Source organism: Heteronotia binoei, chromosome 16, assembly GCF_032191835.1.
Source record: "Heteronotia binoei isolate CCM8104 ecotype False Entrance Well chromosome 16, APGP_CSIRO_Hbin_v1, whole genome shotgun sequence".
NCBI classification, from domain to species: domain Eukaryota; kingdom Metazoa; phylum Chordata; class Lepidosauria; order Squamata; family Gekkonidae; genus Heteronotia; species Heteronotia binoei.
In genome coordinates this window covers 31,899,794-31,905,793 of record NC_083238.1, presented here as the reverse complement: position 1 = coordinate 31,905,793, position 6,000 = coordinate 31,899,794, and positions in this window count along the sequence as shown.

The window sequence follows — 6,000 nt, the reverse complement described above, 5'->3', positions numbered from 1 at the left end:
GCGTTTGCAGACGATTTAGTATTTATTTTGGAACAACCGATTTCTTCGATAGCTCTTCTAAAACAAAGATTAAGAGAATTTGGAGAAGTTTCCGGCTTTAAATTGAACGTCTCTAAGACAAAAATTTTAGCGAAAAAATGGATAAAGCCCAAATTGAACTTCTTGAACAACTTTCAGGATTTAAGCATGAAAGAAAAATAAAATACCTTGGAATTTATTTAACAAATGATTTAAAGAGTCTGTATAGAGACAATTATGAAAAAATATTGAAAGAGATTCGCAATGATTTAACCAGATGGAAAGATCTCCAAATATCACTTTTAGGCCGAATTGCTACAATTAAAATGAACATTCTTCCTAGAATCTTATTCTTTTTCCAAACAATTCCAATTATTCTACCCAAGTTATTTTTCCAGCAACTTAATTGCATGACCAAGACGTTTATTTGGCAGGGCAAGAAAGCCAGAATAAAATTGAAAGTTTTACAGGACAGTAAATTAAGAGGCGGTCTGGCTCTTCCGGAATGGAACCTATACTATAAGGCCTGCTGTATTGCGTGGTTAAGAGATTGGTGTATGTTGAGTAATAAGAGATTATTGGCCATGGAAGGTGCTGGTCTGGGGGAAGGCTGGCACAATTATATGTGGTATCATACTCCTAACAAATCCGGCCGTTTTCTTAGGCATGAAATAAGAAGATCTTTATACAGGACCTGGCTGGAAATCAAAGTGCATTACTCTTACACTCCAAAGTGGATATCTCCAATAGAAGCCTTGACCCACCCTAATCTGTACAATTGGGACAATCAACAAAACTATGGCTACTTGTTGAATGACCAGAACGCCCTGATTGAGGAAGAATTTTCCAAGCTGAGTTGATGGGTACAATGTCAGCTTAAATCAAGATTTCAAAAGGATAAAGAAAAAGGATTTTCGAATAAACCAATTGAATTGGACCTTATTTTAGAGACCAAGCAGAAGATTATCTCCAAGGTTTATGACTGGCTGCTCCAAATTAAGATGCAAGATGAGACGGTAAAAGAATCATGGATCCGTTGGTTGAAAGACTTTGGATTTAACATAGACTTGGTTGAGTGGGAAAAACTATGGAAACAGAACTTGAAATTAATAAAACCAGCAGATTTTAAAGAAAACCTGTACAAAATGGTATACAGATGGTACCTCACACCAGATAGATTGGCTAGAATATATCCTACATATTCTAACAAATGTTGGAAGTGTCGAGAAATTAAAGGATCCTTGTTTCATATTTGGTGGCAATGTGAAGATGCCAGAAAATACTGGGCCCAAGTCAATATTTGGGCACAAAAAATCTTGAAAATAAAAATTAGTCATGTACCAGAACTATACCTCTTGAATATCTGCAGACAAAACCTCCCTACGACAAAACTAAAACTATTACTATACATAGTTACTGTTGCCAGAATACTTTATGCCAAGTATTGGAAGACCAATAAAATCCCCAACAGAGAGAAATTCATTACCAAACTGTTAGATGCCGCAGAATCTGATTTAATGTCCATAAGATTAAGAGATGATAATGTGCAAAAATGTCTGGAGGAATGGGATCCCATATACAAGTGGGTAAAAAGTAAAGGTGTTGATTTGGAGTAACAGAAGTTTATTGATCCTCTCCATTCCTTAGTGTGAATGAGTTTGTAGTTGTAGTGGTTTTTCTTCTTAATTGTATGGTTGTGTATTTTCTATTGTGTTCATTGTGTTTTATTGTGTTTTATAGTGTTCTTGATTTGCTTTTTTGTATTTCTTCGTTTATTGTTGTTTTGGATGTATTTGTTTCTTTTTTACTATTTGCTTGTTTGTTTGCTTGCTTAATAAAACTATTTCTACTAGAATAATAATTTAAATATCATGGATTCTCCCAAAAGAATCCTAAGAACTGTGATTTTGTGCTGAAGATTCCTCTCCCCAGACTATATTCCACAAATATTTCCCATAACATGGGTGGGTTATAATTTTGTGAAAGTGCTCTGAATTCTTGTAACCAGTCTTGACCCTTAACAGAACTACCATATCTGCATGCCTTCTCTGAAATGCATGACAGTTAAACTGTCTTGAAAGTGGTTTAAATTGTAGACAATTTTGGATTTTTGACTTTAGGGTGAATCCTATCTAGCACAAGTGTAACACCACCCAAGGAAGTGAACTTTTCTCCTCTTTAGTGCCTTCAGCCTGCTGTTCACCAACAATCATTCCCTTGGCTCAGTGGGCCGCTGGGAACATGGAAGGGGGCAAAGTAGAATGTTTACTGTGGGAGGAGGAACTCACCAAACTGTCAGTTGTCTTCTATTCATGAGAAAATTAGGGTTGGATCCCACCAGCTCATTTACTCAATCTTGTCCAATTCCCCTCCCTTTCACAGCTCTTGTCTCATGGTTCACAGCATTGCCTTTTTGCTAATCAAAGGGGACCTTTCCCCTCACTTTTTCACCAGTAGAACCACTGGTGGGATCCAACCCATCCTTTGAATTCACCTATTTTAATTTTAAATCATTGAAGAACTGGGAATCTGAGACAGGGACTGGGACAGGAAATTGAGGGACCAATTTTGGGAAGAAGACATGAAGAGAAGCCAGATCACTGCCTAATGGCATTCCGACAAAACAGGTGAAGCTTTTCCTAACTGCTTTCACCTGCTGTTTTTATGTTCCCGCTGAAAAGGGGTCAGGAGCACAGCAAAATGATGGGAACTCTTCAAAGGAACAAAGTCCTGATCTCCTTTTTCCAAGATCAAATTATGAGAGACAAAGATAGCTGATCCCTTAAAAGCTAAATTATTGCTGCATGGAAGCCCAATTCATACCAGGGCTATACAGAGAAGAAAGACAATTTTCAACCTCCCTCCTTGCCACCAAGTTTGCTTAGCAAAACTGGCATTGGTGGGTGCTGTTATTAGCCCTTTAAAAGGAAAAATAATCCATTCTATTTATGACCTTTAGCAGTGTTAGCTTCCTCTTTTAGAAACAGCTAGTTTGCTCTTTTGAAAATATTAACACTTTTGATCTTCTGGCTTAGCTTATTCTACAAAACTTCACTACTGCACAGTAAAACGGAAACCCAGCCATTCAGAGGTCTAACGCTTATGCAAATCTTTGTCTCTGCTAATGTCCCAGAGGCAACCACATCTAACCTGTGGAGTGATTTCCACTACATCAGGGTGATGCCTAGGGTTGGATCCAGCCAGCTTTTTCTGTGTTTCGCTTGAGTACCATCCTTTCTCCAGCCCTCACTGCACATGCATTTGCTCATGCTGTTCCCATGATTCCACACCACACAATCTTTTTGGTGGTCAACAGAGACCCACTTTTCCCTTTATCACCAGTGGAAAAGCTGGGGAGATCCAAGCCATAAGAATGTGATCTATTCTAAATGCAAAAACCAAGGAATGACTACTAATCTAACCCCCACTTACTTGTCCCTGAATTGCTTGTCTTTGCAGTTATCAAAATGAGAGACGCCACGACTGAGAAGTCATTGCCTAATTCTGGAATAACAATGCAGTTTAAACAGAAAAAATCCATCAACATGAGTTTAATGCCCACTGACAGTATAGTCATCTTTCCCAGCCCATTGTCTCTGTTGGTCCTATAAGAGTGTAACTCTGCTCTCTAAACCGGAAAGTACCCTTTCTTTTCAACACAGCAAAGAGATTCCTATAGGAACCGTTATGAAGTTTATTCTATAAAGCTCACTTGACCTACATGCCTAACACAACACATAAACTATTACCTTTTCTATTTACGGTGTTCTCAGTAGATAAACTGTTTAAAGGGCGGGGGGTATTTTTTAATGGGAAGCGGTAGTGTTCATTGTGGGTGCCCTAAACTAAACACTGACAACGTGAAGGGGGTGGGGGAGAAGATGCATTTACCTTATGTAACCGTTTGGCTGTTGATTATATAAGTACCCTAAAAGGAGAGAGGGGAAACAGTTGTTTCCTGCATAGAATGTTTGCTTTGTCATTTGCCCAACAATGTTCGAAAGCGATCAGCCACCTTTGTTCAGCTTCCTTGAAAGGGGAAAAGAAAACAACCCCCCAAGTGGCTGTTTTAGTATAGTTTTTTTCTTCTGTGTTTTTATTAAATCTGGGCTTGGTTTTTTAGATTTTTTTTGGGGGGGGGGTTGTTTTTTGCTTTTGACAAACCCAATATGAAGGTTTGTGAGGGGTTTATGTTCGTATTTTCTTATTGAAATTCCCACTGTGAAGCTGTTCCCATAACAACAGTCATAGTCTCGGGCTTTTGAGAGCCAGCAGTGTGGTACAGTGGTTAAGAGTGGTATCTGACAGACCCAAGTTCGAATTAGAGATGCCAGGACCATTTGAGATGCTGGTGGGGGTGGGGGGAGGATCTTCTGGGAGCAGGAAGCACTGTCCCTCATGTGTCAATGTCACTGGAAGTGATGTCACACACAGTCCCTATGTCACCTGGAAGTTATGTAGCCATGTTGGGGGCAACACTCTGGTTTTGGGGGCAAAACTCTATGGTAAAATAGCCCTCAAACCATAGAGATTTGACCAAAAAAGAACATCACTCCTCAGTTTGCCCATGTTACTTCCAGGTGGCATAAACACATCTCGTGATGTCACTGTTGGGGGGGGGATTTTTTTCCACTGGCCAGCTGGCCAGTGACAGGAAGGAGCCCACAAAACCAGGGGATCCCCCAACCCCAACTGGGGAATGGCAAGCCTAGTTCGAGTCCCCAGTCATGTCATGGAAGCTTGCTGGGTGACCCTGGGCCAGTCAAAATCTCTCAGCCTAACCTACCTCACAGAGTTGCTGGGGGAATAAAATGGAGGAGGGGAGAATGATATAAGCTGCTTTGGGTCCCCATTGGAGAGAAAGGTGGAGTGTAAATGAATTAAATAAATATGCTTCAGGAATGATGCAAATCATGGCATAGATCCTGCAATAGTTCTGCAGTGATGGATGGGAAGAAGGTGTTAGCCCCCCACACACACACACACACACTGCAACCCAAAATGATGCTGTTTCTGGGGATAATGGAATTGAGCCCCCTGAACACTGGGAGATGGGAATCAGAGATCTGCGGTAAGAGGGAGGAATAACTTGAAAATCAACCTTCTTTGTGGTTATTTGAAATATTTAATGGGAATCAAACCACCAAACAAAAGCAAAGGTGATAGGAACAGCCACTGGAAATTGAAACAGAAGACAAAGAATTAGAGGATGATATCAAAGATTAACAATAGCAAATTGTTCTTAAGGCTTGGAGAGGCCAGTTAGGTTCCTTCCAAATATTTTTGTTCTTGTTCCCCATTTGAGACTCTGCCACCGCTAGTCAAAGTGGACAATGCTGACCTTGGTAGACAAATGGTACATGGCAGCTGCAGTTGCCCCCTGTTCCTGCTACAGTGAAAACACATACATCCTACATGTACTTGCATATATTGGTTCATAAGAAAGAGCCAACACCAGTGTTCCCTCTAAGCTGAGTTAGTGTGAGCCAGCTCACACTTTTTTAGCCTGCAGCTCATGGATTTTTGTTTTAGCTCAGGAAAAATGGCCCCAGAGCAAATTAATTTATGCTGTAGCTAATAACTTTAATGCCAATAGCTCACAATGTAGAATTTTTGCTCACTCCACAGTTTAGAGGGAGTATTGGCCAACATATGTTCACTTTACAAATGAAACCTGTACCTGGGTCAGTTGAGTATGGGTTTTAAATTGCGCATTGAACTGTACATGTGTTGAATGTAACATGATAATTACTCAGTGCATGTATAAAGAAAAATCAAATATACACTGTGTACACAGATTGTACATGCCTTCACTGTCCCTGTCAACAGAGTTAACTTAAGATAGCTTCATGTGTTCATGTGTGTTCAATTAAGTCAGTTATGCTCATCATCTTTTCCAGTTTTCAGGCCTTTGAATTGCTATTAAACTTTTCCCTGCCAGAAAAGTAGGTGGAGCAGGAGTTTGGCCAAAATAACTCTTTA